The sequence below is a fragment of the Trachemys scripta genome, chromosome 1 (genome assembly GCF_013100865.1).
Source record: "Trachemys scripta elegans isolate TJP31775 chromosome 1, CAS_Tse_1.0, whole genome shotgun sequence".
NCBI lineage: Eukaryota > Metazoa > Chordata > Testudines > Emydidae > Trachemys > Trachemys scripta.
The window spans coordinates 53,702,878-53,716,550 of record NC_048298.1 but is presented as its reverse complement, the minus strand read 5'-3'; positions in this window follow the sequence as shown (position 1 = coordinate 53,716,550).

The following is a 13,673-nucleotide window of genomic DNA, read 5'->3' as shown; positions in this document are numbered from 1 at the left end:
CCTCTGCTCATGAAAAAAATATTGTTACGCAACCTCACCTCATTGATTGGTGGGTCAGCACTGCCAGGCAGAGTAATAATGGAACAATGATGCCAGATGAGCTCAGTTAAACAGAAAACACATCTATTTATTACTGGAAGGGAATACAGAGGTAGCTCCCCAGTTGGAGTTACAAACAGTTTCACTTTTCCCTGAGGCAGGAATAATACCCACCCACCCCTGAACTTCCTCTCAGAGTTATGTCCTGAAACTGCAGTCATTGCCACATGGGAGGAGCCACTCCATAGGTATGTGTGCCAAGGAACTCACCGAGTCAGTAGCAAATAAACTTTTTACAATACTCTACTTAATATGTGGTCTGGCATGTTCTGTACCAGATTCAGTTTCCAGCTGGATTAAAGGTGAATTGGGCTGATTTACTGAATACTGTTTTCAAACTGTATCTGTTAAACTGCATTTGGATCAGGGTTTGCTTGGGAGTAGATAACTGCTACTGGAAGCACCTTTCTAGAGAGAGACATAAAACAGCTAATATGGCCACATGTGGTCATATACAAAACATACTGTTCTTTTTCTGCAGGAGTGGGATGTTAGCCCCAGTATCCTAGCCAAATTCCAATTACATTCTGGCTGCATAGAATTCCCATACAGGTTCAATTAGGTATGTTTTTCTTCAGTTTCCGGCCTAACTAGGTGTACAGCGTTTGCCAATCCATTCCAATGATAGATCTTTATATCCCTTACCTACCTCACAGGGGTATTGTGGGACTTTTTAAATATTTATAGTACTTTGAGACCCTCTTATGAAAAGTAAAAGGGAAGTGCTAAAATATATTTGAACTAAGTAGATACACTTTTCAGAAGACCTACTTTTTACATATAAATGAGATTAACAGAACTTGGTTTCTTAGTGTCTCAGCAGCAGTTTTAGTGTCTCAGCAGCAGTGCAGTGGGCCAGATTCTGACCCCAGACCTGGTCTACATTACAAAGTTAGGTCAACAAAAGCTGCCTTGCATCAAGCTATTTGCGCATGTGTCTACACTTAAATTTGTCTTCAGTAGACATAAGCGCCCCATTATGGTATGCAGTAAAACCACCTCCCCAAAATAGCGTGGAGCCATGGTTGACCTACTGAGGTCAATGCAGTGCACATGTAGAAACTGCATGGCCTGTGTTGACCCTAATAGTCCTCTAGCAGCTGTCCCCCAATGTCCCATTCCCTGAGGCAGTGACCACCCTGGTCACAATTGTAAACTCCATTGCTCAGAGGTCACAGAGACTGAAAGCCACCCCTCCCTTTAAAGCTGTCTGTGTATTTTTGAAATGTCTTTTCTTTATTTCCCACCTCAGTGAACACACCTAGCAGCTCTCCCTTGTCATGTGCAGCTGGCTCCAGCTACAGGAGGAGGCAGGGGAGCTTGGGGCTCCGGCCCTGGGGGGCGTGGGCAGAAGGGGAAGAGCCAGGCGCTAGCATCCCTGAGGGGGGCTCTACTCACCACCCAGGGTAGAGAGACAACAAACAGCTAGTGCTTTTCATTTCCCTGTTGGGTAAGGTTGGGGGAGTCATGAAGAGCAATTTGTTTATGTGCATAGGGATGTCCCTTACATTCTCCTGAGAGATCTCGATGAAACTTTCATGGAAGTACTCTGCAATCCTCTCCTTGGGATGGCTGCCTTATTTCTTCCTCCCCCAGAGATCACTTTCCCAGGCCACTCCACCATAAGTTTGTCTGGCACCATTGCAGTAAAGGGTCCAGTGGCATATCAGCCCAGTCAGCTTCATGATGCCAATAGCAGCTGAGCTCTCTGTGCCTTGTTACCCTCAGAAGTGAGATAATCAGCTAAAACCACCACCGCCTGTGCCATTTAGTGCAATTGCCTTGTACCCATGGAATAGGGGCCAAAATTTTATTGTTTCATGCAACCAAAATTCCTTCATACACAGACCCCTACCCCTGGCAGGCTATACTCACCATGGCTGGGGCTGGAGAGAGGCTTTGTCCTGAGGCACTTCAAAGTTGAAGCATCAATAAGCATGTCTAATTAAAAGTTATGGGAATAAGGGAAGGGAGTGTAACAGGGCAGGCTCTGTCCCTATCCTCTGATGCCCAGAAACCTCTCAGACTCTCCAGGGAGTGGCACCTCCACGTTAGTTATTTAAATTCCCACCACCAACACCAATACACTGAGATCCAATCTAGTGAGTAAACACCACCAGCATCCCTTCAATCTACCAAAAGCACATTCAACTGTCTTTCTTCACCTCCTGAGCCAGTAGTTGAATCTTTCCTTGATGCTGTCAAGGTGTACAGCTTCATGAGCCAGAGGAGCCAAGGGTAGGCTCGGTGACCGAGCATCTCTAATGGCATTTCAGTATTGCCAATGGCAATCAGCCAGTCAGAAAAGAATGTCCCCGCTTGCAGCTCTCTGAACAGCCCTATGATCCTAAAGATGCGAGTGTCATGAACCTTCCCTCAATAACCCACACTGAGGTCAGTGAAATGTCCCTGGTGATTCACCAACATTTGCATAACCATAGAAAATAGCCCATTCTGTTGATGTACTCTGTGGCAAGGTGGTCTGGTGCCAAAATAGGATGTGTGTGCCATCTATCACCGAATGGCAGTTCGGGAACCCCATTGATGCAAATCCATTCACTATGTCCTGCACATTTCTGAGAGTCACAGTCCTGCATAGCAGGAGATGATAAATGGCCCTACATACTTCCATGACAATGGCTCCCATAGTGGATTTTCCAAAAGCAAAATGATTTCCCATTGACTGGTAGCAATCTGGTGTTGTAAATTTCCAGAATGTGATTGCCTCACTTCTCCACTGCCAATGCAGCTCTCATTCTGCTGGCCCTGTGCTGGAGGGCTGGGGTGAACTCGCATACAGATCCAGGAATAATTTACATTAGCAGCCACTGCTCAACATCCCAAGCCTGCATTACAATGTAATCCCACCAACAGTCAGTGCTCATTTCTCAGGTCTAGAAGTGATGCTCCCCACCTGCAGCTGCTCTTTGAATCATAGAAGTGTAGCACTGGGACGGACTTTAATAGGTCATCTAGTCCAGTCCCCTGCAGTCAAGGCAGGACTACGTAATAACTAGACTATTCCTGACAGGTATTTATCTAATCTGTTCTTTAAAACCTCCAATGATGGAGATTCCACGATCTCCCTAAGCAATTTGTTCCAGTGCTTAACCTCCCTGACAGTTAGGAAGTTTTTCCTAATGTCCAACCTAAGCCTCCCTTGCTGCAATTTAAGCCCATTGCTTCTTGTCCTATCCTCAGAGGTTAAGGAGAACAATTTTTCATCCTCCTCGTCATAACAACCTTTAAAGTACTTGAAAACTATTATGTCCCCCTCAGTCTTCTTTTCTTCTGGACTAAGCAAACCCAATTTTTTCAGTCTTTCCTCATAGGTCATGTGTAAATGCCAACAACAACCTTGAATTGTTTTTTGCTATGTCCCTCAGCAAATTGTCCTTGAAGAAATCATTTTGTCCCCATTGTTGCTGTACTTCCTACAGCTCTGCAAATACAGGAGAATTGTGCATCCTGTATTTGCATCTTTCATGAAAATAGGGCATTGAGTCAGCAGAGCTCTGCACTATCAGAGATGATGGACACCAAAAAGTGCCACATGGGCTTTGTGGGATTTTTATGGGATATGGATGGCATGATGGGATGGGAAAAGATGCATGCTGGGAACTTTACCGTTAGCTCCCAGAGATCCCTGGGCAACTCAATTCTATCCTACAAGAGAAGGCAAAAAATTCCCAAAATTTCTCAGATGGTGGTGCTTGGCACTCTGAGATACCTGCCTATGGGGCATAGCATTTTGCATTGACACAAGCTCTCCTGATGAGTACGCACAGTGCCGACTCAGGCAGCCAAGTATGCACACACATGAGCAACATACAAACTTCGGTGGTTGTAAGCTGACATAAATTGCATCGACCAAAGTTTGTAGTATAGACATGACCTCAACTACACAGATGTAAATAAAGATGAATGCCATTGGAGTTACACAGATGAAATTATAATCTGAACCTTAGCCTGTGTGCAGTAGTTCGTACTACCATTTCATCCAAGACAGCTATAGGAGATTTTTGCTGCACATCATTCAGCACACAATTCTCCAGTGGAGAGAGAAAGATTTTAGATCCTCTCTGAAGTCAGTTTATATTCACTGCTCTTATAATTAAGCCATGGTGTTATTTTCCTGAGCTGCAGTGGATTAGTAATACAATGGCTTCAGTGAAAACTGAGAAGTACTTCTCTGTGATGAGTTAGTAAGATGACAGAAGAATGAAAGGCTTAGTGATTCCGCTTCTCAGCATTGGTTTACATATCTGAAAATAAAACCTTGAGACAGACTGAAGTCAGCTGACTGATAGACATTTATTGCGTCCCCAAAAGCATTTTCACTGCAGATGTAGTAATAACCAAATTAAGTATACGCAGAAAGGGAGTGACTGTTCTAACAGTTTTCAGTTCAAGGACATTCATTGCAAGAACTGTGACTGTGAATACAAGTCTGGAAGAGATCTTTCACTCTTCATGACAAGAGGAAGAACAGCAATGAAATGATGCATATTTCCTGCTGAAACTAATTCTGTCTGGACTTTATACTGAGTTTAACAGTAATTGTTCCAAAGCATAGCTGAAGTTCAGATAATCTCCTCTATGAAATACAGTAAGTGTTTTTTGACATTTATAATTGAACAAGATATAAAAATGATTAGGCTACACTGAAGTGTGCACTGCAATCTGCATAGAATAGATCCTGCTAAAAAACTACCTTTGACAGGTTTAGTGAATGTGAGACCAGTAGCCTTCATATTAAGAAATGTCTTGGCAAAATTAACATCAAGTTTTATTGATGCTTTTATATTTCAGCACAGATCAGCAGGGTATGTGGTTTTTAAGGCCACAATCCTTCAGTCCCTACTCAGGAAAAACTCCTGCTGAAGTCAGTAGGAGTCTTGATTAGTGAGAACTGAAGGACTGAGCCCATATTAACATATTGGATGCATGATTAATGTCATGGGAAACAATAGATAACGTGTTCATGAAAATAAATTGGTAATTAATGATACAACTTTTTAATATTTTAGTTTTATTCGTCATAATTCAATAAATGATTCATGAATCATTAGGGAGCTGGCACGCCCCCTCATAGTAAAAAAAATCTAAACCTCTAATATTAATAATTTATTTTTGTATAGAGCTGGAAACATTACTCTGTCAACGTTTTCTGATGGCCAGGAAACTGGTTCTATTAGACAGCTTCCTTTTGCACACCAGCAGGAAATAGCATATTTTTATTGGTGCTGTACTAAAATTAGGCTCAAGAGTTTTTAGAAGGTAACCATAATGTGATGAGCTCTCTTTCTTTCTTCCTAGTTTTAGTATAGCTAACGCCACCCTAATTTGAATGAAAACTAATTTAATAACTGGAGGAAAAGACCAATAGGTGTAAGATGTTGATAAATTGGAGAGGGTTCAGAGAAGAGCCAGGAGAATGATTAAAGGATTAGAAAACACGCCTTATACTAACTGAGTTCTTTGGGTCTATCTATTTTGTTTAACAAACAGAAGGTTAAGGGGTGACTTGATCATAGTCTGTATCTACATGGCAAACAAATATTTAATAATGGGCTCTTCATTCTAGCAGAGAAAAATATAACATGATTCAATAGCTGGAAGTTAAAGCTAGACAAATTCAAATTGGAAAGAAGATGTACATTTTTAATGGTGTGATTCATTAACCATTGGAACAATTTACCAAGGATCACAGTAGATTTTCCATTACTGACCATTTTAAAATCAAGATTGGAAGTTTTTCTAAAAGATATACTCTGTGAACTATTTTGGCGAAGTTCTATGGCCTGTGCTGTACAGGAAGTCAGATAAGATGGTCACAAGGATCCCTTCTGACTTAGAATTTATGAATTACAAGCAGCTCCATGCTGCACATGGAATTTGTTTGACTAACTGAAGTCCAGTTTTGACAGATCAGCTATGTGGGGGAAAACTTCCAGAACTTCAAATTCATGAATCCAGCCCGATGGCAACTGTGCTTCAATGGAGACTGAACATCATGAGACTGATAATGTATAAATAAAGATAAGGACTTGTCCTTTAATAAGATATCTATTTTTGTTTTTAATTCTACTCTGTAGGGAAAGTCACCAGGAGTGTAACAAGTCCTGTGTACCCTGAGAAAGCATCACATGAATATTCCCATTTTTCAAACCTTTCCTCATAAAAGGTTTAGAAAATCTGACCTATCATTTTTGTTGTTCTCCTCCAGACTTGCTCCAGTTTGTCCACATATTTTTTATATTTAATTTGTGATCCACAATAACCCCAAATCCTTTTCAGCAATACTACCACCTAGCCAGTTATTCCCCATTTTGTAGCTGTGCATTTGATTTCTACTTCTTAAATGGAGTACTTTGCAGTTGTCTTTATTGAATTTAATCTTGTTGATTTCAGACCAGTTCTTGAATTTATTGAGGTCCTTTCAAATTCAAATCTTGTCCTCCAAAGTGCTTGCAATCCCTCCCAGATTGTCAATTGCAAATTTTATAAGCGTACTATGCACCCCATTATCCAATGAAAAATTTTGAATACCAGACCCAGACAGACCCCTGTGGGACTCCACTAGATACGTTCTCCCAGTTTGACAGCGAACCATTGATAATTACTCTTTGAGTATGTTTTTTCCATCAGTTATGCACCCACCTTAGAGTGATTTCATCTAGATCACATTTCTTTAATTTGCTTATGAGGCTGTCATGTGAGACTGTGTCAAACACCTTACTAAAATCAAGATATATCACATCTACAGCTTCCCCTCATCCACCAGGCCAGTAACCTTGTCAAAGGAGGAAATTAGGCTGTTAGGACATGAATTGATCTTGACAAATCCATGTTGGCTATTACTAATCACCTCTAGTTGTTTACAATTTGATTGTTTAATTTTGTTCCAGTATCTTCCTAGGTATCCAAGTTAGGATAATGTTAAAGTTTAAGGACTACTAAAAGAAACATATGTAGAGTTTATAGAAGGATACAATTAACTGACTAATATCCCTGTAGTGAGGAATATTCTTACAGGAGTTCATGTTACCTTTTGAAATGACTTCCAGAACTGTGCACACCAATATAGACTGACAGTCAGTAATAACCAAAGCCATGTTCTACCCAAATGATAAAGAATTTCATTGTAAGGCATGTGCCATAAATAGAGCTGAGCAAATAGTAGAAAGAATTGTCCACAAATATTCATTTGAAAGCAAAATTCAATTTGATTGTACACAAATTTTTAGATGATTTATATTAACTTCCAATGAACATTCGAGCACTTGAATTATACACCTCTACCCCGAAGCAACGCTGTCCTCGGGAGCCAAAAAATCTTACCGCATTATAGGTGAAACTGCATTATATCGAACTTGCTTTGATCCGCCGGAGTACACAGCCCCCCCCCCCCCCCCCCCCGGAGCACTGCTTTAACACGTTATATCTGAATTCGGGTTATATCGGGTCACGTTATATCGGGGTAGAGGTGTATTAGTGTGAATTCTCACAAAAATTAATTTTAGATGGAATATTTGTAAAAAGTGAATTTCAGATTGTATATTTGATTCTAAATTCACCATTCATGCTTTCCTGGGTAGTTACATAAATCATCCAATCACACAAAAGATATAAAATACAATACCGCTCAATCTTTTATAACATACAAACCAAAAAGCAGAGATCTGGCTTACCTCTCTGATATCAAACCATGGTTTCCCCTCTTGTCTGCAATTGCCCTCTGCTGGCACGGTAGTTTTTGTCTCAATTCCATCTCTGGCTGCTTGAGTGATTTATGTGGTCTAGCTCTCCAGCCAAAGGCCTTGTGACAGTGCATTGCCTTCTGTTAATGACTTCATACAAATGACTAATGCCTCCAGTTTCTAAACATCAACATGTAGTCCGCGTTATCTCAACCACCACCCGTTTACAGTCCTGTGCTGCAGTTCTATTTACAACAACATATAAACATCATCCTTTTTTGCCAGAGGGAAGAGATCTGTCCACACATAAAACTCCCTTTACCCTGGTTCTGCTAGCCCCTTTGTTTCCCTCTCCCTTCTCTCACTTTCTTTCTGTCATCCAACACTTTGCATTTTCTTCCTGTGCTTTTCCACTTCATGGGTTAACTAGCTCCTTAGCTCCGGGCCTCCAGTTTTCAGCCGGAATGCCCGGTCAAAAAGGGACCCTGGCAACTCCGGTCAGCACTACTGACCGGGCTGCTAGAAGTCTGGTCGGTAGCACAGTGGGCTAAAGCAGAAGCCAGCCCTGGCTCCAGGTAGCTCCCAGAAGCGGCCGGCATGTCCAGTTCTTAGGCGCAAGAGTGGCCATGGGAGCTCTGCGCGCTGCCCCGACCCCGAGCACCAGCTCCGGATCTCCCATTGGCCAGGAACCACGGCCAATTGGAGCTGCGGGGGTGGCACCTGAAGGCACGGGCAGTGCACAGAGCCCTCCGGCCCCTCTGCCTAGGAGACAGTCGTGCTGGCCGCTTCCAGGAGCCATGCGGAGCCAGGGTAGGCAGGGAGCCTGCCTTAGCCCTATTATGCCATGGACCAGGAGCTGCCTGAGGTAAGTGCTGACTGGCCAGAGCCCGCACCTCAAAACCTCTCCTGTACCCCAACCCCCTGCCCCAGTCCTGAACCCCCTCCTACACCCAAACTCCTCCTGGAACCCACAGCCCGCACCCCCTCCTGCACCTCAACCCTCTGCCCCAGCCCTGAGCCCCCTCCTGCACCCAAACTCCCGCCTGTAGCCCACACCCTGCATAACCCCCTGTCCCAGCCCTGAGTTCCCTCCTGCACCCCAAACCCCTCATCCCTGGCCCCACCTCAGAGCCTGCACCCCTAGCTGGAGCCCAGCTCACCCCCTTTCACACCCCAACCCCCTGGCCCAGTCCAGTGAAAATGAGTGAGTGAGTGAGGGTGAGCGAGTGACAGGGAAGAGGGATGGAGTGAGCAGGGGGTGGGGCCTTGGAGTAGGATTGGGGCAGGGGTGTTCTGTTTTGTGCAATTAGACAGTTGGCAACCCTATACCTCTACCCAGCTCAGGCATCCCTCAGTTGGGTCCTTCTCTGGGGACACTAATTGGATTTATAGCAGGGGGGTTACAAAAGGATTTCCATCCTCTCTGGAAACTGTGCTTTGGGACCCCTAAATATGAGCATGTGCACACTCCAAGCCTCAAGCACTTCACTTGCTTCAAGCCATTTCCTTCTCCTGCTTTCTCCTCACATTTAAATCTCCCCTCCCCGCCCCTCGGTTGTCCAGTGCTCACACGCAGTCCTTTACCCAAGCAAATTCTTACTCCTTCCTCAGTTCCTTCTTCTCTTGCCTGTTTCTAGGCCTGACCTCTTCATCCACACAGCTCCTGGTAGGCAGCTTCCCCAGCTCTTTTAGTGGTGAGTCCCTCACCAGATATTTCCCAGATCCCAGTCCCTGGTGTCTCTCAAATTGAGACAAGCAAATCCTGCCCCAATTCCTACAGGCCTTGCTGTCAGTCATTTGCTCCCTTCAGGAACTACAGCGTTCCACTGGTTTTAGGATGAACCCAGGACATGGCTATGGCTAAACTGCACCCTCCCACTGCACAAGGATACTATCCAGAAGGTATCCTGAAACTCATGAGCATCACCTGAATAAGATAAAAACAGACTTTGAAAGTTGACTGACTGAAGAAAGCATTTTAAACTACAAGTTTTATTCAACTAAATATGCTGCAAGTTATTCACACAACTTTATTTCCTATCTTTCCAACCCCAGTCTTGATAAAGTACAATCACATGGAGATTTCCTACTGAAAAGTCACAGACAGAAGAATGATATGCTTAGGCCAGCCATTGTGCCTGTCCTGTTTCCATTACATTGCTCTATATGATGCACCTACTGCTGCGTTATGAGTTTAGAACAGGAAATCAAGGATCAGAACTCATCTTGACAAGCAGTTCTTCTTAAAAGAAGAAAAATTGTTGGAAATGCATTGTCCTATTTGCATTGTAGTTTAATCATTTTTATGATAGCATATATGGCCTGGTGCTCCTTTCAGAGCTTAGATACTTGGCAAGAGCAGTATGGAGAGATGGATTTCAAGAAAAGCAGTTTCATTGCTACATTGTAGCTCAACGGGAAGATGCTATTGCAAATCAGACAGCTAGCCATCTTAATCTAATAATGTCTTCCAGCAATCAACTGTGGACACAAAAGTGGAGGCCCTCAAATCCTTACAAATATATTGAATATATAAATAGAAAAAAATGACATTTTCCACACTCTATATTTCTGTTATTCCCTACACTTAGAATAGGAACGATCATAAATACTACAGTAAATTTAATTACTCTGGGTGCTAAATGTTAAGATTTTAATAGTACCTATTGTACTTGCAAAAGTTGGGCTGTAAATTAGATGGTTCTCAAATCTTTTGTTGCTGATTAAAATAATTTCTCTAATTTTTAGTTTAGAAGAGGGATGGCTAGCTGGATATGTCTGCTAATAGTGCACTAAAATGTCCCATGGATGTGTAATGCTCTCTATCTTCATTGACAATGAAGATACTACTAGCCACCTTGACTGCAGAGATGGGCTGTCATGCAACAGTTGATGCACCATGGGATAAGAGACACAGCATTAGTGGCTGACAAGAGCACCCACAATCAAGAATATAGTAATCTTTATTAATGATGGGATGAATTGCACCCTCAGCAAGTTCGCAAAGACACTAAGCTGGGGGGAGTGGTAGATATGCTGGAGGGTAGAGATAGGGTCCAGAGTGACCTAGACAAATTGGAGGATTGGGCCAAAAGAAATCTGATGAGGTTCAACAAGGACAAGTGCAGAGTCTGCACTTAGGAAGGAAGACGCCCATGCACTACTACAGGCTGGGGACTGACTGGCTAAGCAACAGTTCTGCAGAAAAGGACCTGGGGATTACAGTGGATGGGAAGCTGGATAGAAGTCAGCAATGTGCCCTTGTTGCCAAGGCGGCCATATTGGACTGTATTAGTAGGAGCATTGCCAGCAGTTCGAGCGACGTGTTATTCCCATCTATTCAGCACTGGTGAGGCCATACCTGGAGTATTGTGTCCAGATTTGGAGCCCCACTACAAAAGGGATGTGGACAAATTGGAGAGAGTCCGGCAGAGGGCAACAAAAATGATTAGGGGGCTGGGGCACATGATTTATGAGGAGAGTCTGAGGGAACCAGGGTTATTTAGTCTGCAGAAGAGAAGAGTGAGGGAGGATTTGATAGCAGCTTTCAACTACCTGAAGGGGGGTTCCAAAGAAGATGGAGCTAGGCTGTTCTCAATGGTAGCAGATGACAGAACAAGAAGCAATGGTCTCAAGTTGCAATGGGGGAGGTCTAGGTTGGATATTAGGAAACACTATTTCACTAGGAGGGTGGTGAAGCACTGGAATGGGTTACCTAGGGAGGTGGTGGAATCTCCATTCTTAGAGGTTTTTAGGGCCTGGCTTGACACAGCCCTGGCTGGGATGATTTAGTTGGTGTTGGTACTGATAAAACTTTTATGCTTTCAGGGCACAAGGGGAGGACCCAGAGGAAACCACCCACTCCTCTGCCCTGCCCCCTCTAGATTTGTGGACCACACTGAGCCCTTGAACTGCAATTTCCACACTCAGCAGCAGGGACGGCTCCAGGGTTTTGGCCCCCCCACGCAGCCAAAAAAAAAAAAAAAAAGCAGCCGCAATCGCGATCTGCGGCAACAATTCGGCGGGAGGTCCTTCGCTCCCAGGGGGAGTGAGGGACCGTCCGCCGAATTGCCGCCGAATACCTGGACGTGCCGCCCCTCTCCAGAGCGGCCGCCCCAAGCACCTGCTTGCCAGGCTGGTGCCTGGAGCTGGCCCCGCTCAGCAGACTCCCCTTCACATAGAAACACAGAGGGGAGCTTCGGCCATTTCCCCTCTATTTTTAAACAAAGCGAGAAATGATTGAATTTCTAGCTGTATCTATCTGTAGGATCACATTTGGTGGGGTTTACAAGTATTGTTTATCAATGAGAAATAGGGCAAAGTCTCTAAGGCCGTTTTTATAAATGTTGGGCTTAAAGAAAAAATGTAAAAATACTTTGAGAAAACTGTGGTTTCCTGTTGTAAAGGTTGCCAGTTTGGTTATCGGAGTTGAATTCAAATAAACTACCCCTTTGCCAAGTTTTACAGGCCCAAACAGACTAATGGAACATTTTTGATTGACTCACAATGAAAATCTGGTTCATATAATTCACATGATTTGTCTTTTCTGTTTTTGCTATCTCCCTTTCTATTGCCTTTGCCTTCTGATTCATGGGCACACTAGCCCCCGGAGACCAGGTTTTTGCTCTGTGCTCTGACTGCAGTAGCAAACTGTTCTCTCATTCTTCCAGGATCTTCCTGTATACAGGGTCGCAAGGGAGGAATCAGCAAGGTCAGCTGCAGAATATTGAGCTTTACTCTTGAACAGTCCATAGGAAAAATATCTGGGAACCATTATATTGTGTTCAGACAATTACCTGTACATCATTTGCAGTCTTCTAGCTGATGGGCCATGAATATCACATTCTGTTGTTTCAAATAATTACATCGTGTTATTTGATATATATACATAACCTGATGTAATATAATTCATACAGGCACCAACTGCATATCACACATGCTTCTACATTTATTGAACATCAAAAAACCAAGACTTGTCTGTAGAACCGTGAGGATGTTGGTCTGCATAAAGCGTAAAAATCCTTATAAATGGAGTGCAATGTTCAAGAAAAATAAAAAACACTTAAATGTAAGTAATCATAAGGCATATAAAAATCCACAGTGAAATCTCTGATTCAGAGAAAATAAATCACCAAAAAAAGTTTCTTCCCATAACTAAAAGCTTTGAATTAATGAGGTTTACATATTTTGTATGAACGAATAAAGCTGGAAGCCAGCTAGAATTTATTATTTTTTTTTCTTTTGGGTCTTTTGAAAATGTTTCTTGTTGAATATCCTATGTCTTGCAGTATTCCTGAATTCGTGCACATTTCCTTCTAGGAACATATGGGAAAGGGTAGATGGGCAAGAGTAAAATCTGGATGACATCATAAATTGTGAGAGAAACTTGAAAGATTAATATAGATTCAGAGACTGAAACTGTCTACTGTTAAGTACATGCCACCATTTTCTTCTTTATAGTGCAGACTTTTATGGGGCAGAAAAAGGAAAATATAAAAACCAGACTGCTGTAGAATGCTAAGGTTTTGTGCGTTTATATTCTGAGCTTTGTGGCAATAAAAAAATTAAATATTTGATATATTTTTTTTAAATTTAGTGAATTTTTGTAGTGGCCTGAACCTGTGCAAATTTCCATACGTAGCCTCAGTCTGACTTGCAAAATCCTTTGCTGTTTCAGTACTTGGTCTCTCTTGGACAGCCTGCCAATCATCAATGCCTCTACCATAAAAATTCTAATGCACATGCTTAGCTTAATCTTCATGAGTAGTCCCACTGAAGTCAACATTGTGAGGTAGAATAGAGAGCATTGTAGTGGTAAACATGGGCTCTAATGGTTGCTATATGTATAGTGGATTGATTAGACCAGTGGTT